We start from the raw sequence: 26,128 nt of genomic DNA on the forward strand, positions 1-26,128 counted from the left end.
AAATCAGGTCAGGCATTGTCATTTATTGATGAAAGAATACCAATACTGACTTCCTTCTTTTGTAAATTTGAGATAAGCTGTCCTCCCAAAGACATCAAGATAAGAGAAATCGATGTACATTGTCATTTTGACAGGGCATACTAACCTGTTAGTTTACACACCTGCTCAAGGAACAGAAAACCATCAGATACCTTTCTGATAATGATGAACAAGGGAGGGAGTCTTGGATTTGTAGCAGAGGACAGGCTGTCAAGGTTTGCCTTAGTATACAGGGCAAACACAATCATCTCTTCCTAATGAGTAGCAATGCTCTACAGGTATATCTATAATGAGGGCTGATTTCCTTCCCTGCCGTTCAAAGTCCTTGCTAATGACCTGAGTATAATTCTCAAGCCTGTCAACAGCGATCTAACAGTATTTCTCAGGCCAGTTGGAATATTGCGAGTTACATATATTTTTGAGTTTTCAGGACTGTGAAGTCCTGAAAATTCTTTATTTTGAATGATGACTTTCTCAGAGAGGTGGCAGTCCGATAAGTCTTTGTTCCCTTAAATGGTTGGCCCCATTTGCTAGAAGCTGGGAGAAATTTAGGAACTGAATCAGGACAGCAAAAAGAACCCAGGTCAACAGCACTCACCACAGAATTTAGGTTTAAATCCCACCTCTGATACTCCCTATGTGACCTCTGTCTGTTTCCTCTTCTGTAACATGAAGGCATTGAACTCTGAATTTTCAGCTCTAAAACTAATGATCCTATGTCGCTTAAAATGTGCTTGAAACCCTCTTCTCTATACTTTTGTGCATCTATGGTCTCAATAATTTGAATTCTCTCTCTGGCACAAAATGGAGATTTTGATCTATTTATGATCTCTCATCCTGCATAGCCCTTATAAATTTCTTCCCATAAATTCTCCACAGTGGTTCCACCCATTATTTGGAGGGTCTATCTTTAGATCCCTTGAGATTACTTGCATGCCAATAGAAGGCAAAGGGTGTCCATCAGTCATCTCTTATTCTTACTATAGGGCTAGTCCATCTTAATTTCCAATCATATTTCTCTGATTAAATTACAACCTTTATCTTGCATGATTCCTCACTAGAAATGTGTTGTAGCTGATTCATATGCTTCATGGACCCACCTCTTTAATGCCCTCTAGATTATCCTCAATCTTAAACTTCTTGGAGGACTGTGATATTTCAGGACTTGACATTTTACTAGATGCTAGGAAAATAGAGGAAAAAATGAGAAACAGTCACTGATCTCAAGGAGCTTGCCTTATATTGAGGAGGAGACAGAGGAAACATAATTACACACACTTATACATATATATGTTTGTATGTATCATGTATACAAGTATGTATGTGAACGTATATGTACATACACATACATTCCATGTATATATTTCATGTATATATATATATACATATATATGAAAATGTACAGGTGCATATATTTGTATACACAAAGTAAGCATGAGGTAATTTTGGTGAAGGAGATTTTTGCAGCAGAGGAATCAGGAAAGGTTTTATATAGTATGTAGTGGTTGATATGACCTTCAAAGTAAGTTATGATTTCTAAGAATTAGAAGTGAAGGGATAGACAAGTATAGATAAGGAGTGATAGTCAGCCTATGCTAAGATACCGATGTTGGGGTATGGAATGTCCTGTGATAGAGAATCTAAATAATAAATTTGGGAATGCCAGATTGCAAAGCACTTTAAATACTAAACAAAGGAGTCTATAGTTTACCCCTGAAAAGAGGATATAGATAATAGCCAAGAAATCTACTGTCCTCTGGATGAGTGTGATTGCACCTTATCTAACCAACCCCAGGCCTACCATGCTCTACTGTGGCCAAAGGTCTGCTATGCAGCTACCCTTTCATTTCTTTCCAGTGCTTGCTGCGACAATCATAGGACTAGAGTATCATAGGTCAAAGGGATTCAGATGTTGAGCTTGAAGTGACCTTGGAAGCCATTTAGCCCAATCTCTTTTCATTTTTTAAATGAGAGTACTAAAGACCAGTAAGGCTAAATGAGCTCTCCAAAGTCAAATACCTCAAAATAGGCAGCCACATGGTTAAAATACAGGACCTCTGACTCCAAATCCAGTGCTTTTCCCACTATCTTATGATTCTTCAACCATAATCAAGCAACATGGCCATTCCTGGACTGAGCATATCAATCAATCGCTATATAAATCCATGTATAATCCACAGGAATTTTCAGACCAAAAATCCCTCCCTGGACACCATTCTCCTATTTGTTTTCACTGCCCCTAATAGAACCTAAAAAAACCCAACTTTTGAAGGATTAGCAGTCTCTTACTTCTTATATTAGTATCCCTGGGCTATAGAATAGGGATTGGCTCATAGTATTTAAGAAATGCTTGTTTATCTTTTCCTTCATTTCATTATTTCATTCATTCACTAGAGGTTTTTTATTTGTTTTGGGGTTTTTGTTTGTTTTTTTTTTTGAGCAGGAGAGTGGCAATGCTTATATTTCACTTTAGAAATATCAGCTTTGTGGCACTGGACAACACAATGAATTGGAAAGGCAGTCCAGGCCTTGAGGGCCTCTGGCCCCACTCGGGTGGCTGCTCACTCCATGGCAAAGGGAGGCAGTATTCCTTTTGTTGAGGAGCAGGCTACAGGCTTGAAGAGAGAGATTATGATGGCTTCAAGGAATGATTTGGATCCATACAATATGCTAGCCCCAAAGGCAGCTCCAGGGACTAAGGAGGAACCCAACCTGGTCCCTTCCATCACTGACAATCGAATAATGGGCTGTATCTGTGAAGAGGACAACAGTGCAGTCATCTGGTTCTGGCTTCACAAAGGTGAGACACAGCATTGCCCTAACTGTGGAACCCATTACAAGCTGGTACCCTACCAGTTTAGCCACTGAGCTCCTGGACTGGTTTATTGAGATGTGTTATGTTTTCTTCCCTCCAATAAAAGACTAGCCATTTCCCTGACTCTCCCATAATATAAAAAAAGAATGAATTGGAAAGTAGAGAGCCTTGAAGCAGGGACCTAATTAGGAAACTATTTTGAGTCTTGGTGAGAGGTGGTAAACACCTGAGGTAGGAGGGTATCTGCGTGAATGTAAAGGAAATAGTAGATATAAAAGATATGGAGGTGGAATCAACAAGATATAGCAACCGATTGGATACAGTGGGATGACGAGAGTGAAGAGTTGAGGATTACTATGAGGTTCCAAAGATGGGGGACTTGAAAGATTGTGGTGCTCTTGAGAGAACACAGAAGTTAGAAAAAGGGGAGGGTCTGGGAGAAAGAAAATGTTTTTCTTATTGAAATTGTTGAAAATGTAAAAATTGTTCCTGAATAGAGGAAAAAAAAGAAAATGTAAACAATACAATGCCCTCACATAGCAAGATGCTATGTGAAGTCCAAGTGAGCAACGAATTGTTGTCCTTGTAATTTTAAGGATGATCTAGTGGAAAGAGCATTAAATTCTGAATTATGGGATCTGGGTTCAAATGTTAACTCTTCAACTTAATAGTTGTGAAATCTTGTACAAGTGGCTTCATTTCTCTGGGACTCAGTTTCCTCATTTGTAATATGAGGGTACTGGACTTGAATACTTGTCATTGTTGCTCAGTTGTTTCAGTCATGTCTGACTCTTTGTGACTCCATTTGGAATTTTCTTGACAAAGATATTGAGGTGATTTCCCATTTCCTTCTCTAGTTCATTTTACAGATGGCAAACAAATATGGTTAAGTCATTTCCCCAGGGTCACACAACTAGTAAGAGTCTGAGGCCATATTTGAACTCAGGAAGATGAGTCCTCCTCACTTCATGCCTGCCACTCTAATCACTGTGCCACCTAACTTCCTGAAGAATACTTGAGGCTCCTTCTGTGACAAATTGTGGTGAACGTATCAAGTCACAGTTTACTTCATGGCCACCATTATGTCTCTTCAAAAGAGATGAGTCTACAATCCACACCAGGAAATTTTATATCGATCTAGATCTAGATATGTGTATATTGTATATACATATATATGCATATATCTATATGTATGTATGTGTGTATACACATTAAGTATGTATACACATATATACACATATCTATATGTATGTATGTGTATGGAATCCTTATGTCTATACTGTAACATACAGTGGGCTAGAAAGTGCATTGGAAAGTTTCTACAAATGGATAAAAAGGTGGGACCAGAATTGAAAAGGAGGAAAAGAGCAGACCTTACTTAATTTGAGAAACTGCCTGGCACTTTAAAAGATCCCAAGCTGCTCCTTGTTGCCAAAGCCCATCTTTATTTAATACCAACAGTTTTTTGTTTTGTTAATGCTATGTGGCTGTGAATCACAGAACACTGAAATCACCAAAAAATCAAAATTGTAGGAAACATATAGTAGGAGTAAATAGCTTGCAGCATATTGCTGGTGATGAATTGTATTTAAGAAGTCATGTTAGACATGCTGTCCAGGAAAGCTACAATCAGAAAATCCTGGTCCCAGTGAAAACCTTTCTCTTATTAGGAAAGTGGGGGAGAAGGCTACAGATGCAGATTATCTATTCATCTGTCTATCTATCCGTCTGTCTGTCTATCTATCTACCATACAAATATGTACATACATATTGAGATGTAGTTGCTTTCTCAGTTCAGTTTTCCTCAATTTTTTCTTTGTTACAAGGGATAATTCAACGTGTGTATGTCTGTGTGCATTAGGAAATGATTCTTATGTTTGAAGTGGTATAAATAAAGGCAGTGGGGAAGGGCAGGAAGTGTGAAGATGACAAGCCTGAGCGTTGTTGTGATACAAAGTGTTTTTTAAAAACTTAAGAAAATTTTTGGGTAGTCATATTGTGGAAATGCCCTGCAGGAGACTTACCAGAAGGCATGAATCTCACAGGATGACAAGGTGTGGATCAGTTGTAATATGTACCATCTAAGAAAATATCTACATGAATGAATTCATGAATCCGTGAAATTTTATATTGATAGTTTATACTTATCTAGACTACTTCTATGTACATAGTGGTTTGTTATGTATGTTGTCACTTTATGATGAAGTCTCTAATATTGTGGAAGCAAATAGCCCTTTAAAGTATATGAGAATATCCATCTCGTGCTAAGTTTAGCACTGTTAAAAGTAGGATTATAATGAGAATACAAAATACTGGGTATAATGTACTACTTTTTGGACTTTTATTATTATTTTTCCTAATTACATGTAAAACAATTTTAACATTTTTTTCTTTCACATTTTGAGTTCCAAATTAACTTCTTCTCTCCCTACCCCCACCACCAATTGATAAGTCAAGCAATTTGACATTGGTAATCCATGAGTAGTCATGCAAAACACATTTCCATGCAAGTCATCCTGTGAAAGAACACAGATAATAAAATAACAAGAAAAAAAAGAAAAAAGTATCATTGATCTACATTCAAGCTCTACAATTTTTTTTCTCTAGAGATGGACAGTACCTTTTTTAAGTCCTGCAAAATTGTCTTGGATCATTGTATTGCTGAGAATAGCTAAGTTATTCATAGTAGATTGTTATACAATATGGGTGTTACTGTTCTCTTGGTTGTGCTCATTTTACTTTCCATCAGTTCATGTAAGTCTTTCCAGATTTTTCTGAGTGCATCCTGCTTTTTTAAAAGTACAATAATATTCCATCACGATCATATACAATAACTTGTTCAGCCATTTCCCAATTGATGGACATCCCCTCAATTTCCAGTTCTTTGCCACTACTAAAAGAGTTGTTATAAATATTTTTTGTACACATAGGTCCTTTTAATTTTTGTTTTTTTTTTAATCTTTGTGATATAGAGCTAATAGTGGTATTGCTTGATGAAAGGGTATGCCCTTTGTGCGTAGTTCCAAATAGCTCTCCAGAGTGGTTGAATCAGTATATATTACCAATAGTACATTAGTGTTTTAATTTTTCTACATCCCATCCAATATTTGGCATTTTCCTTGTCTGTCATATTAGCCAGTCTGAGAGGTGTGAGGCAGTAACTCAGAGTTGTTTTAGTTTACATTTCTGTCAACAATGGTGATTTAGAGCATTTTTTATATGACTATAGATAGCTTTGATTAATTTGCCTGAAAATTGCCAGTTCATATCTTTGACCATTCATCAATTGAGGAATGGCTCTTATTTCTATAAATTTGACTCACTTTTCTATGTTTGAGAAATGAAGTCTTTATCAGAGAAACTCACTGTAAATTTTTTTCACAGTAATGATTGGTAAACATTTCCCTCCATCCTATTTCCACATTTATCCTATTCTCTCTCTCCCTCTCCCTCTCCCCCCTCTCCCCCTCTCCCCCTCTCCCCCTCTCCCCCTCTCCCCCCTCTCCCCCTCTCCCCCCTCTCCCCCTCTCCCCCTCTCCCCCTCTCCCCCTCTCCCCCTCTCCCCCTCTCCCCCTCTCCCCCTCTCCCCCTCTCTCCCTCTCTTCCCCTCTCCCTCCTTTTACCCTGCCCCTTATCAAAAGTGTTTTACTTCTGACTTTTAACTCCCCCCAAAATACCCTTGCTTCCATCAGCTCCTCTTCTCTCATCCCCTTTCCTTCCTACTTTTCTGTATGACAAGATAGATGTCTACACCCAATTGAATGTGTGTATTATTCCCTCTCTGAGCAAATTCTAATGAGAGTAAGATTCATGTGCCCCCCTTCCAACTTCCCCCATTTCTGCCTGCATTGTAAAATCTCTTTCAGGTCTCTTTTACATCAGATAATTTATTCCATTCTACCTCTCCCTTTCCCTTTCTCCCAATCCATTATTCTTTTGCACCTCTTAATTTTCTTTAGATAATCATATAATCACATTTAACTAATGCCTCTACTTTCTATGGCTACTCCTTCTAACAGCCTTATAACAAAAAAAAGTTTTTAGGAGTTATAAATATCATTTTCCCTATGGAGGAATATCAACAGTTTAACTTTATTGAATCCCTTATGATTTCTCTTTCCTGTTTACCTGTTTATGCTTCTTTTCAGTCTTGTATCTGACAGTCAAATTTTCTATTTGGTTCTGGTCTTTTCATCAGGAATTCTTGAAAGTCCTCTATTTCATCGACTATCTATTTCCCCCCCTAAAGGATTATACTCACTTTTACTGGGTAAGTGATTCTTATTTGTAATCCTAGCCCTTTTTCCCTCTGGAATATTATATTGCAAGCCCTCTGGTCCTTTAATACAGAAGCTGCTAAATCTTGTGTGGCTCCAGAATATTTGAATTGTTTCTTTTTTGGCTGCTTGCAGTATTTTCACCTTGATCTGAGAGGTTTGGAAGTTGGCTAAAATATTCCTGGGAGATTTTATTTTGGAATATTTTTCAGTAGGTTGTCAGTGGGTTCTTTAATTTTTATTTTACACCCTGGTTCTAGAATCTTAGGGAAGTTTTCCTTGATAATTTCTTGAAAGATTATGTCTAGACTTTTTTGGATCATGACTTTCAAGTAGTACAATAATTTTTCAATTTTCTCTTCTGGACCTATTTTCCAAGTCAGTTGTTTTTCTTCCTTTCTTAAAAATTAAGATTTTTAAAAATTTTTTGGTTTACAACACTCAGTTCTGCAAGTTTTTGAGTTCCAGATTTTGCTCCCCTCCCTCGCCTCCCCCATTTCCTCCAAGATGGCATGGAATCAGATATGTCTTCTACATATACCTTTGCATGAAACTTTTTTACACAATGGTCAGATTGTAAAGAGGAATTATGACCAGTGGAATGAATCATGAGAAAGAAGAAGGAAAACCAAAAAAAAAAAAATAAGAAAAAAAGAGAGCAAATAGTTTGCCTCAATCTACATTCAGACTCCATCATTTTTTCTCTGGATATAGATAGCTCTTTCCATCACAAATCCTTTGGAGTTGTCTTTGAACCTTGTATTGCTGAGAAGAGGCAAGTCTATCAAAGTTAGTCATCGCAGAATCAATATATCTGTGGTTGTGTGCAATGATCTCCTGGTTTTGCTATGCTCATTCAGCATCATATCATGTAGATCTTTCCAAGTTATTATGAAGTCCATATCTTCCCCATTTCTTATAGCACAGTAGTATTCCATTACATTCATATACCAACTTGTTAAGCCATTTCCAAATTGATGGGAATCCCCTTGATTTCCAATTCTTTCCTACCACAAAAAGAGCTGCTATAAATATTTTTTTTTTACATACAGGTCCCTTTCCCACTTATGTGATGTCTTTGTGATACAGCCCTAGAAGTAGTATTGCTGGGTTGAAGGGTATGCACATTTTTATAGCCCTTTGGGCATAGTTGCTAATTGCTCTCCAAAATGACTGGATCAGTTCACAACTCTACCAACAATGGAGCAGTGTTCCAATTTTCCCACATCCTCTCCAGCATTTATCATTTTCCTGTTTTGTCATGTTAGCCAATCAGACAGGAGAGATGTGGTACCTAAGAGTTGTTTTGATTTGCGTTTCTCTAATCAGTAGTGATTTAGAGCATTTTTTTCATATCATATCCTCTGACCATTTCTCAATTAGGGAATGACTTGTATTCCTATAAATTTGGCTCAATTCCCTGTATATTTTAGAGATGCAGCCCTTATCAGAGACACTGGTTTTAAAGATTTTTCCCAACTGTCTGTTTCCCTCCCAATCTTTGTTGCATTGGCTTTTTCATACAAAAACTTTTCAATTTAACATAATCAAAATTATCAATTTTGCATTTTGTAATGGTCTCTATCTCTTGTTGGGTCATGGATTCTTCCCTTTCCCATAAATCTGATAGGTAAACTGTTCCTTGCTCTCCCAAATTGCTTATAGTGTCAGCTGTTATTCCTAAATCATGAACCCATTTGATTTTATTTTGGTATGCAGTGTAAGATATTGGTCTATGACCAATTTCTGTCTCACCATTTTCCAATTTTCCCAGCAGTTTTTGTAAAATAGTGAATTCTTAATGCAGAAACTGGATTCTTTGGGTTTATCAAAGAGTAGATTGTTATAGTCAGTGACTTCTGCATCTTGTGTACCTAACCTATTCCACTGATCCACCATTCTGTTTCTTAGCCAGTACCAAATGGTTTTGATAACTGCTGCTTTATAGTACAATTTAATATCTGGTATGTCTAGGCCACCTTCCCTAGCATTTCTTTTCATCAATTCCCTAGATATTCTGAACCTCTTGTTCTTCCAGATGAATTTTGTTATTATTTTATCTGGCTCTATAAAATAATTTTTGGTAGTTTGATTGGTATGGCACTGGATAAGTAAATTAATTTAGGTAAAATTGTCACTTTTATTATATGAGCTCGAACTAACTGTGAGCAACTGATGTTTTTCCATTTATTTGTGTGAAAAGTGTTTTGTAATTATGTTCATATAGGCCCTGGGTTTGTCTTGGCAGGTAGACTCCCAAATATTTTATAGCATCTACAGTAACTTCAAATGGAATTTCTCTTTCTATCTCTTGCTGTTGGGCTTTGTTAGTAATGTATAGGAATGCCAAGGATTTTTGTGAATTTATTTTATATCCTGAAACTTTGCTAGAGTTGTTTATTATTTCAAGTAGTTCAGTTATTTGTCCTATTAGATATTTCACTTTGCCTTCTATTTTTTTCATTATTGTGGTTTTATTGTTTCTTCATGCCTTGTCAAGTCACTAGATTCCACTTGCTCAATTATAATTTTTAAGGGATTATTTCTTCAGTGAGGTTTTGTACCTCTATTTCCATCTGGCCAATGCTACTTTTTAAAGACCTCTTTTCTTCAGTGAATTTTTGTATATCTTTTTCCATTTAGGTAATTATACTTTTCAAGACATTCTTCTGTCTTTTGGATTTTTGTGCCTCTTTTACCATTTGACCTATTCTATTTTTTAAGATGTTATTTTCTTCAGTATTTTTTTGTTTCTCCTGTACCAAGCTGTTGACTGATTTTTCACGATTTTCTTGCATCACTCTTATTTCTCTTTCCAATTCTTCCTCTGCCTCTCTTATTTGATTTTGAAAATCCTTTTTGAGATCTTCCCTTGCCTGAGATGAATTCATATTTTTCTTTGAGGCTTTGGATACAGGAATTTTGATTTTGTTATCTTTTTATGAGTTTGTATTTTGATCTTCCTTTTCGTCACAGTAACTTCCTGTGGTCAGAATATTTTTTCTGTTGTTTGCTCATTTTCCATCCTATTTTTTGTCTTTTATCTCTATGATTAAGTGGGTCTCTGCTTCATGATTTTTGTGCAGCTGTTTCCAGAGATATTTTTGGGAACCTGTAAGTTTTTGGGCTCTTCCAAGGTAGTATGATCTAGGGAGAGGTGTGTTTACTATTCTCTTGTACTGTGCACTTGTTTGTGAGTGACTACAAGCACTCTTTTCAACCCTGGAACTGTGACCAGAGTCCCTGCTCTTCTGTGGCCACAAGCTCTGCTCTGCTAGTGTTCCTCCTTGCACTGGGACTAAGACCCAAGACTTCAACCCAGCTTCAAATATAGGCAAGGCAAGAGAATCCTGTGGCTAGTGCCAGCAAAGGGACTCAAGTAAATTTCCTTCTGATCCGCTTTCCAATCCCCTTACCATCTATGGGCTGAGAGGTCTGGAAACTGCCACTACTGCCACTGATTCAGTCACTTGGAGGCCTTCTCCTGGTTTGCTGGAGCCTGGTGTGCACTATACTGAACTCTTTTTCTCACCTCGGTGTAACAGACCTTTCCTGCTGACCTTCTAAGTTGTCTTAACCAGGAAAATGTTTTCACTTCCTCTTTTTGTGGGTTCTGCTACTCTAGAATTTCTTTAGAGAAGGTATTTAAAGGGGGTCAGATTTAAAGCTCAGATGAGTCCCTGTCTTTACTTCACTATCTTTACTGTATAGTATACTTTAACCAGATTCTAATAAATTAGTCTAATTTCTTATTATGTTTAATAAATACATCAGTCCCTACATGTAAAGATTTCCTGTGAAATGGATAGATGTCCATGTACTAGATTGCTCTCATAATGAGTTCAAAGATTCAGAGCCAGAAGGGACCTTAGAAGTTAACTAATCCAAACCTTATACATAAAAAAAAGAAATTGAGGCCCAATGAAGTTAAATAATTTGCCCAAGGTCAAACAGATCATAAAAATGCAGTGTCAGGATTTGAATCCTGATTTTCTGAGGCCAGATACAGCACTCTTTCCACTGTACCACACTAGTTGGACTTTGTATTTTGGGTCTTCATTAAACAGACATTACATGGAGGCTAAGAAGGACCCACCTTAAGCTAAACCTGCTATATGGCAACACTAGTATCATACTTAAAAAAATAAAATAAAACCACAATCATCATGCAAAATCTTGGTCCACTCATATATTTTCTTCTTTCAATTATGCTATTAATATAGCTAGGACATGGTTTCCACAATTTAATTTCATTTGGTTTTAATTAATTTTTGGTTTTAATTAATTTTCAATGGTATAGAAGATGAAAGTAGCCTCTCCCAAAATTGGCCATCATGTTGTTTAATGGGAGTTAACACTATACAATAGTATGGCTTCTGAAAAGCCATTAGCCTATTTTGAAATAGTAATTATAGATTATTATGAAAATAAGAATTTTTTTAATACACATATGTATTTGACAGCCTGTAATTAGTTTAGACTCCCTAATTAACATATGTTTTACTTACTGGTGAGTGATTATGGATTATCATTTAATTATGGATAATTTCAAACACTCATCTGTCTTTTTTTAATGAATCTTTGAATGTAGAAAAAATGCATTTTTAAATCTTTAGAGCAGAAATGGGGTGCTTTTCTGTTTTTAGTTCAGCGTGAAGAACATCATTATGCAATGAGCTGTAATAAAAGAGCTATTTCTACTAAGGAAATCAGACTATATTAATTTTTTTATACACCCCACACTCATAATTGTGAATACCATTGTTCTTTTGCATTAGTTAACTCTGAGCAATTTTTACATAAAGAAGAACTGAATAATACAGAGAACTAACTGTAGACCCAGCTGGGGGCTGCATTAGTTGAAGATAGTTTCTCCTTCTTATTCCAAATAATCATAGTAAATACTTGGATTCCATCAATCTAACTTCATTAGAGGAATGTATTTGTATAATCAGGTTATAAAACTCTAGTTTACATGTTTGTGCCCCTAAACAATTCTAGAAAAGCCTACTTGGAAAAATCGTTTTTTGTTTGTCTTATTTCTCATGTAACAGCTGATGAGGTAACAAAATGCTGACCGGCTTATGAACAAATCATTGCCCATAGAAAAACTGCTGTGTTTTGATAGAATGCTTTTTAAAACAGTAAACAGGAAACATGGAAACAACAAACTTCTGTCTCTCCTATATATCTTTGGGGAGATACACATGTATGTTGGAGAAAAGAAGTGTCTTGCAAAGCTGATGAGTCTGTAGGTAAAGTATTGGTTGGTTTTTTTTTTTTCCCTTAGAAACAACATGGGTAAAAGATAGTAAGACATGAAAATCTCTCTCTTTTTCTCTAGAAAAGGAGATGCATATGAATAACATTAGCAGGCTGCAGCATGTGACTAATGAATTGTAATGAATTATTAATGAAGTGAAACTGTGTGTAAAAGATGCTATCAGAGAGATGTATAACTAGAGAAGAAGATGGTCTAGCTGTGGGACTTGATCAAGGGAAAGCTGATGAGCTCAATTGGTACCCCCACAGTCAGTCAGTGAGTACATATATACATATATATATATATATATATATATATATATATACACATGTATATATATATACATATACATACACACACATATATACACACACACACATATATATACACACACACACATATATATACGTATATATATACATATATATATACGTATATATACATATATATATACGTATATATATATATATACATACAATATATATATTCCTATCTCCTAAACACTTAATTTGAGCCAGGAACTCTCCTAGGCACGGGGAGCTAACATACTAATGACACAATACTGCATGAAGAAATCTGGGGAAAACAACAACGAAAACAACTTAACATTCTTAGCTTTAACTGCTATGTAAATATCAGGGGTAGGATTTCAGGGAGGAACAACATAGCAGCATAAGAGGATATTCAGCCTAGATAGTTTGTGATGTGCAAAAATCCATTCAACTTTCTAAGTATAGTGGAAAGCAGAATTCCCCCTCCCCACCTCCTGCTCCATAGTTAATGAGCAACTGAGAAAATAACTAAATAGCTCCTGATAATTTTCCTGAAGTCGACATTGAAATAAAATCTGTCTCTCTGTCTCTCTGCCTCTCTCTGTTTGTCTTTCTGCTTCTCTCTCTGTCTCTCTCTTCCTCCCTCCCATTCCTTTCTTCCTTCCTTTCCTCTCTCCCTTCCTCTATCCTTCACTTCTTCTCTTCTTCCTTCCTTCATTCCTTTCTTCCTTCCCTCCTTCCTTCCTACTTTTCTTCCTTACTTCTCTTGTCTCTGTCTTTCTTAACTCCTTTTTTCTTTTTCTCCACTCTATTTTTTATTTTGTTATTGTTGTTACTCACTCATCTCTTTTAGGCAAAACAGATTTGTAGAGCAGTAAAACAACCTAAAGCAGATCATCCAAAGATCTTATTAATATAAACTGGAACAGCCTAACCTCACTAAATAAGCTTGGGCTATCCCAGCTTTTTTATTTATTAATTTTAAAGAGCTCCATCAGTCAGCTAGCTTAGCTGTTTTTGTAGCATAAGTTGTAAATGCTACTATTTTGAGTTATTGATAAATCTCATTAATATGACTATGAGAGAAGTATGGTAGATTAAATTTCTGATTAGCATTTAGGCAAAAACCCTTTCTCTGACCCTCTGTTGCTGAAAGCTGTTCTCAAATCTATTAGGTTGCTCACTTAGCCTAAGTAGAATATCTAGAACATAACCAAATCTTTCTTTGATGATTGAAGTTCATGCACTCCCTTTGCATCAACATACTGAATATCTCTCCTCATTTTACAGGGTTCCGCTACAGAAGCCAAAGGTATAAGACATTGAATTGACTTGGTACTGTGTCTAGGCATATTCTTGGAATATACTTTCAAAAATGAAATTCCTAATGTTAGCTCATTTTCTGATCATTTCTTTTTGATTTTTAAATAAATAAGTATCTTAGACACAGACTCAATTTATAATATTCAATTTTCCAAAATCTTGAATGTACTCCCCTTTCATCTCATGCTCTTAGAATAATTAGTTTCCTTCAGAGTTCAGTTCAAACACTAACTCCTACATGGTGCCTTTCCATATTCCTTTAGTTGCTGTTAATTCCACCTCACTAAAAATTACCTTGTATTTATAGATCTTTGAAAATATTCATATGATTATACATCTACTCCACAGAATATAAGTTTTTTGAGGTCAAAAATGGTTTATTTTTTACCTTTGAAACTCCAGTACCTAGTACAATGTTTAGCATAGCATTGGTACTTCATAAATACTTACTGATTGATCGAATAATAGGAGTAAAACACTTCTGATTTAGGTAAAGATCTTCTCAAATCTTTTTAATGCACCAAATGAGATATTCTATTCCAATACCTGAACTTAACAAGGTCAGTTAATTTTAACTACCTTGAATATGTTGTGTCTCTATTCGCACTTGACCATAACATTTATAATTCTATGCAGTTAATCATTTTTTTCAAACATGTTGGCTTCTTCCAAAGGCATTTACATTTTTAATTCCTTGATTATTTGCCATACCTTATATCATTTTCTATTCTTTATTTTTTATTTTTTGGTTTATCAAGTTAATATATCTTTTTTCTCTAAAATGCATTTTTTTTCCGTTTGTTCATTTTCTGAACAACAGTTGACTGTAATTATCTTTCTTGGATGTATTTCCTATTCTCTCAGTGCTCTCTTTAAATTGATCATATCTTTGAAGCCCTGTTTTTCATGTCGATAAAATCTGACGATGGATACCATCACCAGATGAATTGTACATCAGGTAATTCGAAATGAATTTGGAGCCTTTCTCCTTAGCAGTAAACCATGTAGTACTGCAGTGTCATTAAGGCATTAATGGGCTTGTCCATCTGCACTCAATTGTTCTTCTGTAAAGCTTAAGGGGATGGCTAATCTCAGCATTCTGTCACTGAAATCACAACTTGCATAAAACAAGATTATTACCTAGGAAGTACATTACTAAACATTTTCTTGTGAACCCCAAAACCACAGTATCTATAGGAAACAGGAAAACTGTATACAATCACCTACAATCATGCCATGCATAATGTAGTATGTGGAGACAGATAATATTTGTCCATAATATCTAGTCTTAGAATGCACCGGAGTAAAACTTAAAGGTCTCCAGTTGTGGAGGTATAATTATTCTTATTAATATCTCATTTTCTTATCTTTTTTGATGGTACTCAAAATTGGGGTACAACTGAGACAATTTGCTATCCTGTTATCATTCTTTCAGATTTAATGTTCTACATATTATTGTGCCAGTAGATAAAATACTTTTTAAATTATAAGTGAATAAAAATATTAGGATTGAATGTTATCCTTAAAGATATGCTTTAAGTGTTCTTGGACAACTCAATATGTCATTCCATTCCCATGTGATTTTTACTTCTTAAACTATGTCTCTATATTTAATAAACTTTTGATTAATTTTTTTCTGATTATTTGTCCTGCCAACATCTATTAAAAACATTGTTCTTTAGTTTCTACAAATCAATGCTATATCCAGTCAATTGAGGGCAATAGTTTGGTCATCCATGATTTTTCGGTTCTAGTAAAATTTATTGGATGTTTTCTAGTTCTTTCTAGTTTTTGTTTTGTATTTGTAACATTCAGTATTTCTGAGTTGATGTTAGAAAGCTTCTGCTGTGTAATTATGGAAACTAGGTCATGTTTTTCTAGATATAAGTGATAAACTTTTGCTCTACCATTTCTTACAAAATCTATGTTGATCTCTAAGTCTGGGATTCTTTTTCCCCTATGTTTTATTATCTTTTTGTGTATTTTGTTAAGCATTTTCTAAGTACTTTTTAAAAGAGTTCTTTTTTAAAATAATATTTTATTTTCTCCAATTGCATGTAAAACAATTTTAACATTTTTAAGTTTTGAGCTCCAAATTATATTCCTCCATTCCTTCCCTCCTTCCTCCCTCAGACAGTAAGCAAACTAATACAGGTTATACATCTGCAATCATATGAAACATACTTCTATATTAGTCATTTTTCTGGAACAAAACTTGAGTCCAAAAAAGAAAGCAAAAAATAGTATTCTTTGGTCTGTCTTCAGATGCCATCAGTTTTTCTCTGGAGGATGAAAGTACTTTTCATCATGAGTCTTTTATGATTGTCTTGGATCTTTGTATGTCTCAGAATAGCTAACTCATTTATAGTTTTTCATTGTGCAAGACTGCTGTTACCATGTACAATGTGCTCCTGGTTCTGATCACTTCACTCTGCATCAGTTAATGTAAGTCTTTCCAGGTTTCTCTTGAAATTACCCTGCTCATCCTTTCTTATAACACAATAATTTTCCATTACAATTGTATTTCACAACTTGTTCAGCCATTCCCCAATTGATGGGCATCCCCTCAATTTCTAATTCTTTGACACAACAACAAAAACAAAAAAGAAAACTGCTACAAATATTTTTGTATGTATAGGTCCTTCACTGACCCCACCCCACCCTACCTCTTTTTAATCTCTTTGGAATACAGACCTAGTAGCAGTGTTGCTGGGTCAAATTGTATGCATGTTTTTATAACCCTTTGAGCATAGTTTCAAATTGCTCTCCATAGTGGTTGGATAAGTTCACTCCACCAATAGTGCACTAGTGTCCTAGTTTTCCCACATCCCCTTCAAATTATATCATTCCTTTTCTGGCATATTAGCCAAACTTATAGGTATGAGATGGTAGCTCAAAGATTTTTAATTTATGTCTGATCTGTATCTAATCAATCTGTATCTGTATCTAATCAATAGTGACCTAGAGTTTTTCGCATTACTATAGATAGCTTTGATTTCTTTTTATTAAATGTGCCTATTCATATCTTTTCTTTGTTTATCAACTAGGGAACGAAAGGCTCGGATTCTTAAGGACAATTATGCTTTAGGTTCTGATGGCAATGGTTTAATCCTGAAGTTCTATCACAAACCCTTCTGTTTCCCCAAATAAATCCAAATGACTGAATCATTTGTTTCTCAACTCTTATTTATTGATATATTCTTGAATCGACTCATGGTTGCCATCCATTGGTCATTTTAAATACACATTTGGATCTTGGTCATTTCATAGACTTCATCTGGAGAAAGGCCAGTTAGGGAATTTGAGAAATCAATTGACATGTACCTATTATCTTATTTTATTATTTCTTGGTAAAATGGTATTCATTTATTCCAAAAGCATCATTTAAATGTTTGATCTGCTTATTTTGTGCTACAAAGATATCTGTTATTTGTCTTCCTTTGTTTTGGTATGCAAGTGTTAATCTTTCTATAACTATCTTAGGGTGATGTGCCCATATTTTTTAATGTTCTATGAGAATTTGTCAGAGTAATTTCCAGATATATTTTGATGCATTTCATAATTTTGAAGATGTACATTGACTAGCATTGTTATAAGTATTAATTGCTTTAAATGTATTCTTCTCTTCTAATTGATTTCAGGATACCATTTAGTCTTTCTCAAGATATTCCATCTTCCATCTCCAGATGTTTTTTTCCTGACTGCTCCACATGTCTGGAGTAATCTTCCTCCTCATCTCCACCTCCTGGTTTGTCTGGCTTCTTTCAAGTTCTACCTAAAATCTTCACATCTATTGAAGACCTTTCCCAATCCCTCTTAATTCTAGTGCATTCTCTCTTTTGATTATTTCCAATTTATGTTGTATATAGCTTTTTTGGACTTAGTTGTTTACATATTATCTCCCCCATGGGACTATGAGCTCTGTGAGAGTGGGAACTGTCTATTTCCTTTCTTTGTATCCTCTGCACTTTGTACAGCGCCTGGCATATTGCAGGCAATTTACAAATGTTTAATGAATAACAGATCAAGATTTTACAAATTATTGTTATTGCTGTTGTTACAGTTGCTGTGGTTTTGGTTAGCTACCTGTGATTTTATCAGAGTGATAAATATGGCAAATCCCTCTACTGATGCAGATCAGTGACTTCTCTATAACGTATGCCTTTAGTGAGTTGTCTGTGACATTAAGTGTACATTGCCACACAACCTGTGGGTTAGAAATTAACATTTTTGCAACGTGTAGTACATGAATCCAGATCTTGCTGACCCCAAAGCCAGGTTTCTATCAAATTCTCCATACTATGTCTCATTGCCATTATGATCCCACTCTTCTCATATTTATGTGTTCAATGAACTTCAAAAGGAAATGGTCTTAGGACATGTCACTGTACTCTATTGATCTCTCATATTTAAAGCTTGGGGACTACTGCCTAAGTGCAAAAAGTTTTTTTTTTTTCTATAACTGACTTACAGTGTTTTGGATGCAAGATTGCCTTCTGCTAACTCACTGAAATTATCCAAGATATCTTTAGTAATGCAGAATAATGGGGATTGTACATATATTTCTGATTCCCATGTAGTTTGGATTCCTTTTAGATGCCTCAACATTTCAAGAGTTTCATTTCAATGTAGTTTTAAGATTATTATATTTTAGTATTGTGACATTTAGTACAAAAGTTGAGTTTAAATTTTTGTGGGTATGTTTTATATCCAGTTAATTGTGGACTCTGACCTTAAAGTTTATTTGCTGATTTTTCAAGGACATTTGCAATATTTCAAGGAAATATCTATATTAAAGGAATTTGTAAGTTCATGACTAACAGTGAATTTCTGTTAAGTATGTCTACTACTTCATCCTAAGCTTTTGATCTTCAGTCAAGTTTTTTACAACTTTTAATAATATATCATATAGCTTCTACTTTTTCTTTGCAAAGTCTATGTTGGTCAGTAGTAATAATAAGGAAAAACACATATATTGTTGAAATAATTTTTTTCTATATTTTTTTCTATTTTATTTTCCCTAATTACATGTTGAAACAATTTATAACATTTTAAAAAAAAATTTGAGTTCCAAATTCCATCCCTCTCCCCTTCCTTCCCTCCCTACCCCCTGCAATGGTAAGTAATCTATGTTAGATTAATTATTATAACCTATGTTAGGTTATAAATATAGAATCATGTAAAACATCTCCATATTGCTAATTTTGCACAAGAAGATTCAAAAAAAGAGATAAAAGGAAAGACAGGAAAGAAGAAAAAAGAATGAAAGAAAGAATGAAAGAGGAAGGAAGGAAAAAAAGAAAATTGCATGCTTCAGTCTGCATTCAGACAATATTGGTTCTTTCTCCGTAGGTAGATAGCATCTTTCATCATAAATCCTTTGGGATTATCTTTGATCATTGTTTTGCTGAGAACTGCTAAATCATTCACAACTCTTCAACATCCAGTATTGCACTTACTGTGTATGAAGTTCTCTTGGTTCTGCACACTTCACTTTGAATCAATTCATATAAGTCTTTCCAGGTTTTTCTGAAGCCATCCTGCTTATCCTTTCTTTTCTTATTTACATAGTATTTTATTTTCCCCCATTTTTGTCAAGACATTTTTTAGCATTCATTTTTGCAAGATTTTGAGTTCCAAGTTTTTATTTTCCATTTCTTCCTCACATCCTCTCTTCCAAAAATAGTAGACATTTTGATATAGGTTATATATGTAAAACACATTTCCACATTAGTCACAGTTGTGAAAGAATAAACAGATCAAAAGGAAAAAAAATACATAAGAATACAGTGAAGAAAATGTGTGCTTTGATCTGCATTCAGAGTCTATCAGTTCTTTATCTGGATGGGGATAGCATTTTACTTTTTGAGTCCTTTGTATTTGTCTTGCATCATTGTGTGGCTCAGAAGAGTCAGTCATTCATAACCGATCATCACACAATGTTGCTGTTACTCTGTACAATGTTTTTCTGGTTCTACTCATTTCACTTTGCATCAGTTTGTACAAGTCTTTACAAGTTTTTCTGAGATCTACCTGTTTGTCATTTCTTTTATTTTTAATGAGTAAGAAAATATGCCTTTTATTTTGACTTAAAAAGACAGCCTCAATTTTTGGCTAAATGAAAAGGAATGAGCAGATTCTTAATCAATTATTAGGCCACAAAGGCATCCCAATTGCTCTGCTTCAGGCTGCATACCATTGTCAAGAAAAGAACAAAGGGGGAAAAATAGTGGAAAACTCTCATCTATACCTCAATAAAATATATACACATGGAACTCCCTCCCACACACACACACACACACACTCAAAATAATTAAAAGACTTAATGGCGGACAATCTCTTGTGTAAAAAGTTGGAGACATTTAAATTGATAGCTAGATTTTGTTTTAAATACATTATCCCATTCCTCTCTTCTGGCTCATGTTTGAGTGACTGTAGACCAACCAAGATTTATCAACATAGACCTTGGTTCCAAAGTAATGATGCTGGCACCTGAAAGAGCCTGTTTTCTAAACTACAGAGATGGGAAGGTGGTATAAGTCTTACAAGGCAAGACAACCTGGCTTTGGTGAGTCCCCAGTCTTCAGGCTACATCCTATGTACAGCTGTGTCACATGTGGACATTGACAACATACTCAGAATTAGTCCTTTGCACTGAAATGCAAAGGGCTCAAAAGAGTGGAAGGTAAAGGTAACCAGGCCTCACACTGTGTGGTTGAAGGGACAGCCCAGGAGGCCTGCCTGGATCTCAAACTTGTGAAGACCAGAATCCCAGGCATAGAACCCGATTGGGTGAAGTCCACAAGTCTTGGGCCACTCCATGAGTGATACTTACTTATCATCCTAGCTGAAGAGAGACAGATCAAGATAGAGACTGCTGTATGATTGGGTGCTGATGGGGAGCTGACCAAACAGCCACCATACTTTCTTTGTAAGCCCTCCATAGTTTGCATTTACAATAGTGTCTTTAAACCAGTGCTGGATCTGCCTCGCAAAGTTGTTGCTAGAAGCTGAACAGAGAAACTTGATGGCCTCACTGTGCAGAGTAGCATTGAGGAAGAAGTCACAGAAATTCTCAAATAGCTCTAACAATTTATCTGAGGTATTCTCAAATGTTTCAAATCACCTCTGGCATCACCATGTTGCACAATACAAAGAAGAAAAGCAGTGATGGGACTATGATCTGTGGTGTCACTACATCCTCACTAGAGTACTTAATAAAGAGGTGATTTTCATTTGAAAGTTGCATCTCCCACATGTGCACCTGTCATAACTGATCAAAATACTGGAAGAAGTGCCTTTTGGCCATGGCATTACCATTCTGTTCTGCCTGGTGCCACAAGTATACCAATAGCTGGTACTTTAGAGAATTAATGAAGGGTTCTTTGTAGGGGTTGACCATGGCTGTCTGTCTGTCTCACTGTACCTCAGGGTAGATCACTGATAGGGTGAGCAGGTCATCCTCAGAGTAGAATGGACCAATGGTATGCACATCAATATAGGTGTCCTCAGGAGTGACCTGAACTGATGTGCTGACTTACCACTAATGCCCGCACATGGCAATAATGACCCAGATCACTGAATTCCCACCCCCCCCCTCAGCCAACCAACAGAAGTTTGTTTGTAATTTCTTATTGCACAATAGTATTCCACTACATTCATTTATCGAAGCTTGTTCAGCTATTCCCCAACTGCTACATATCCCTTCAGTTTCTAATATTTTGCCAACACAAAAAGGACTGGTATAAATATTTGTGCACATGTAGGTCCTTTTCCTATTTTATGGTCTCTTTGAGATACAGACCTAGTAGTGGAATTGCTAGATCAAAGGGTATGCACAGTTTTATGGCCCTTTGGGCATAGTTCCAAATAGTTTTCCAGAATGGTTGAATCAGTTTACAACTCCACCAATAATTCATCAGTGTCCTAATTTTCCCACATCTTCTACAATATTTATCATTTTGCTTTTTTGTGTGTGTCATGTTAGCCAATCTGATAGATGTGAAGTGGTACCTCAAAGTTGTTTTAATTTGCATTTCTCTAATCAAAAGTAATTTGGAGTTCTTCTTCCTATGGCTATAGATAAGTTTGATTTCTGCATCTGAAAACTACATGTTCATTTCCTCTGACTATTTGTCAACTGGGGAATGGCTTGTGTTCTTCTGTATTTGACTGAGTTCTCTATGTATTTGAGAAATGAGGCCTTTATTAGAGACACTTGCTATAAAGACCACTTCTCAGCTTTCTGCTTTCCTTCTAATCTTGGTTGCATTGGTTTTGTTTGTACGAAAGCTTTTTTAATTTAATGTAATCAAAATTATCTATTTTACGTTTTGTAATGCTCTCTATCTCTTGTTTGGTTATGAACCTATAACTCACTTAACTTCTTTAAGAATTTGGGTGCTATACCACTTAGTACATAAGTTTAATATTGATATTACTTTATTGGCTATGGCATCTTTTAGAATGATGTAGTTTCCTTCCTTATATCTTTTAATTAGGTCTATTAATTCTTTTGCTTTGTCTGAGATCGGGATTGCTCTTCCTGCTGAAGCATAATAGATTGTTCAGCTGAAGCATAATAGATTTTTTTCTTCAGCTGAAGCATAATAGGTTCTGGTCAAGCCCCTTACCTTTCCTCTGTTTGTGTGTCTCTCTGCCTCAAGAGTATTTCCTGTAGACTATGTATTATAGGATTCTGGTTTTTGATCCACTCTGCTATCTAATTCTGTTTTGTGGGAGACTTCTTCCCATTCACATTCAGTTATGATTATTAACTGTGTACTTCCCTCCATCCTATATTTACAACTATTTGACCTCTCTCTCCTTTCACCCAGTCTCTCCTCACCAGTGTTTTACTTCTGTCTACTGCCTCTGCTCTCTTCTGTCAGTCCCCCCTTATAGATTTCTATATTCAACTGATTGTATATTTCCTTCCCTCTTTGAGCAAATACTGATGAAAGCAAGGTTCAAGCAATGCCTGTTGCCCACACTCCCATCTTTCCCTCCCCAAAATAGGTTTTTCATGCCTCTTCATGTGAAAAAATTTACCCCATTCTACCTCTCCCTTCTGCACCTAGTGTACTCTTCTTCTTCGTCCCTTAATTATTTTTATGTCATTCCTTCAAATTTATGTTATACCTGTGCCCTCTATTTATGTTCCTTATGGTTGTGCTATTAGTGGTATCATCTTCCCATGTAGAGATGTAAACAGTTCAGTTCCATTGAATCCTTTATGTTTTCTTTTCCCTTTTCCCCTTTTTAGGCTTCTCTTTGGTCTTGATATTAGAAGTCAATTTTTTGTGGTTCAGTTCTGGTCTTCTCCTTATGAAAGCTTGAAATCCTTTTATTTCATTGAATGACCATTTTCTCCTTGAAGTATTATGCTTAATTTTGCCAGGTAGGTGATTCTTGGTTATAATCCTAGCTCTTTTGCCATCCAGAATATCATGTTCCGTGCCATCCAGTCATTTAATATTGTGTCTGCTATGTCCTGTGTAATCCTGATTGTGGCTCCCCATTATTTGAATTGTTTCTTTTTGGCCACTTGCAGCATTTTTACCTTTACCTGATAGTTCTATAATTTGACTATAATGTTTCTTGGAATTTTTATTTTGGGATCTCTTTCCTCAGGTGATTGGTGGATCCTTTCAATGTCTATTTTGCCCTCTGATTCCAGGATATCAGAGCAGTTTTCCTTGATAATTTCTTGAAAGATGCTGTCCAGGTCTTCCTTTTGATTATGGCTTTCAGGTAATCCATTCATTCTGAAATTGTCTCTCCTGGATCTATTTTACAGGTCACTTGTTTTTGCAATGAGGTAGTTTACATTTTCTTCTATTTTTTCATTCTTTTGAATTTGTTTGATTGATTTTTGATGTCTCGTAGAATAATTAGCTTCCACTTGCCCAAATCTAACTTTTAAGGAGTTGTTTTCCTCAATTAGCTTTTGTACCTTCTTTTCAATTTGGCCAATTGTTCTTTTTAGAGAATTGTTGTCTTCAGTGGATTTTTGTATCTCCTTTTCCATTTGGCCAGTTCTACTTTTTGTACAGTTGTTTTCTTTTTCCAAGCTGTTGACTCTTTTTTCATAATTCTCTTACAACACTCTCATTTCTTCCACAATTTTTCTTCTACCTCTCTCTTATTATTTTTTCAGCTCCTTTTTGAGCTCTTCCACTATTTTTTTATGGGACTGAGACCACATCCCATTTTTCTCTGGGGTTTTGCTAAGAGGTGTTTTGCTAAGAGGCTATGCTGAAGCACAAGGCAGTTTTTGGAACTGGAGTCTGCCCTTTCCCCTGGCTAGGCTGAGGCATGTGTGGGGTCCTGGTGTTGGTATTTGCCTGCTCCACCTCACTGAGGTTAGGATCTACCACTCATTTGCTGAACTGTGGCTTGCAGCTGACTTGCTGGGATGCATCCAGTCCTGAATCGTTTTCCCCTTTTACCTGTGTGAGACTGGCCTTTCTTGCAAATCTTCCAAGTTTCTTGCACTAAGATGTTGTTTCACCCCATAATTTTGCTGGTTCTGTTGTTCCAGAATTCATTTTGGGGCACTTTTTATGGTTGTTTAGAGGTGAATATTGGAGAGTTATGGCAATTTACTGCTTACTCTATCATCTTGGCTCCTGGAAGTGGAATCCCTGATCATCCTTTCTTATAGTACAATATTATTTCATCACAATCATATACCACAACTTGTTTAGCCATTTTTCCTGTATTTTAACATAATTAGGAATAAAAACTAATCTATTGAATAGAATTTGTAATTTTCCGAATTAGATATATTTTCAAGACCAGTTCACTTCAATGGATGTGCTGGTGTCCATGGTCTTCTACCACTTCTTGACAATAGGAATATTACATACTGCTGTGATTATACTAAACTGGATCTGTGATTTTTTTTAAAAAAATTAGGTATTTTCTCCAAGGTGCAAATCACAACAGAATCTTGCTTGACCTTCCTAGGCAAATCTTATCTGTTTAGTCTCATAAATTAGTAAATGGGACACACCCCACATGATTTTTTTTTCTCTTTCTTCTGACATTATGAGGCTATGAAGAAAGTATTTGGTTTATTCTGTCATCCCTCACCTTCATCATATGACCACCCCAAGTTCTTTTCCTGTCATATATTTCTTTTTTTGTCCTTTTTAAAAATATTTTATTCTGTTTTAAAAAATCTCCTTCATTGATTAGAAGTTTCAGCTCACTGATAACAACCATTCACTTCTCTGTTACCCTTAATTTTATAATTTTAAATTCTTTGGAGACTGCTGTTTTCCATATCTTGCAGGCATAGAGCAATGTGAGAATAAGTATATTAAAAAGTTGAGATATTTTTTGCTAGAAAACCTTGGGTTCATTAGAGAATGTTTATAATGTTGAAGGCAATCTGAATGTTTCCCCTCCTTTTTAATTTTGGACCCCATTGATTTATCATGGGGTCCTCTCTACCCCGGAGATATATGCTGGTGGCCAAGGTGGTCCATAAAATTCCATGCTATAATCAGTGAAATATAGAATTTTCATTCACTCAATACTGCCTATGTGGATGTTCAGAGAAAATTCTTTATAGATCTCTTCCACATGGCTCTGCAAACATGGACATCTGATGAAGCTTTCCATACACAGGGAATTCTCTTCAAATTGTACTCTGGACTAGATTTTTTTTTCCATTAGAGGGGCAAAAACCTTTGGTAATCATATGTTTCTCTCTCCTTTTCTTACCTGATATTTTTCAACCAGAAGGTCATTAAACAAAGTTATTTCTGTTTATCCTTCAGGGATCTTGAATGATTTTGAGGCACAAAGGAGAGGAATCATGTTGGAGGTAAACCTTTAAAATGGCATTTTGTCCTGCTAAATGAAATGCATTTTTAAAATCAACAAAAGAGTACGCACAATAGATTTGGACAAAATGTGTAGAATTTGAAAAGGATATCGTGTTCTCTATAACTCGCTCAGTGGCAAAGCTGTGGTCTACTATAGAATATCTGCTTGAGAAATCCCATCTATTGTCTACTAATATTTATCAAGGTTACTTTCAATGTTTGTGTAAATGAATCTAATGATGAACTCTGTGAGATGACTAAATGTCTGATGATATAATTTTTTTAACTTTCCTTTTGGTGTA

At 35.5% G+C, this 26,128-nt stretch overlaps 1 pseudogene; it reads right to left on the bottom strand.

Moving 5' to 3' along the window:
• Window positions 1–20,584: 20,584 nt before the first annotated feature.
• Window positions 20,585–26,128, bottom strand: part of LOC118851079 — a 63,343-nt pseudogene continuing 57,799 nt past the window's right edge.

Source organism: Trichosurus vulpecula, chromosome 5 (genome assembly GCF_011100635.1).
Source record: "Trichosurus vulpecula isolate mTriVul1 chromosome 5, mTriVul1.pri, whole genome shotgun sequence".
NCBI lineage: Eukaryota > Metazoa > Chordata > Mammalia > Diprotodontia > Phalangeridae > Trichosurus > Trichosurus vulpecula.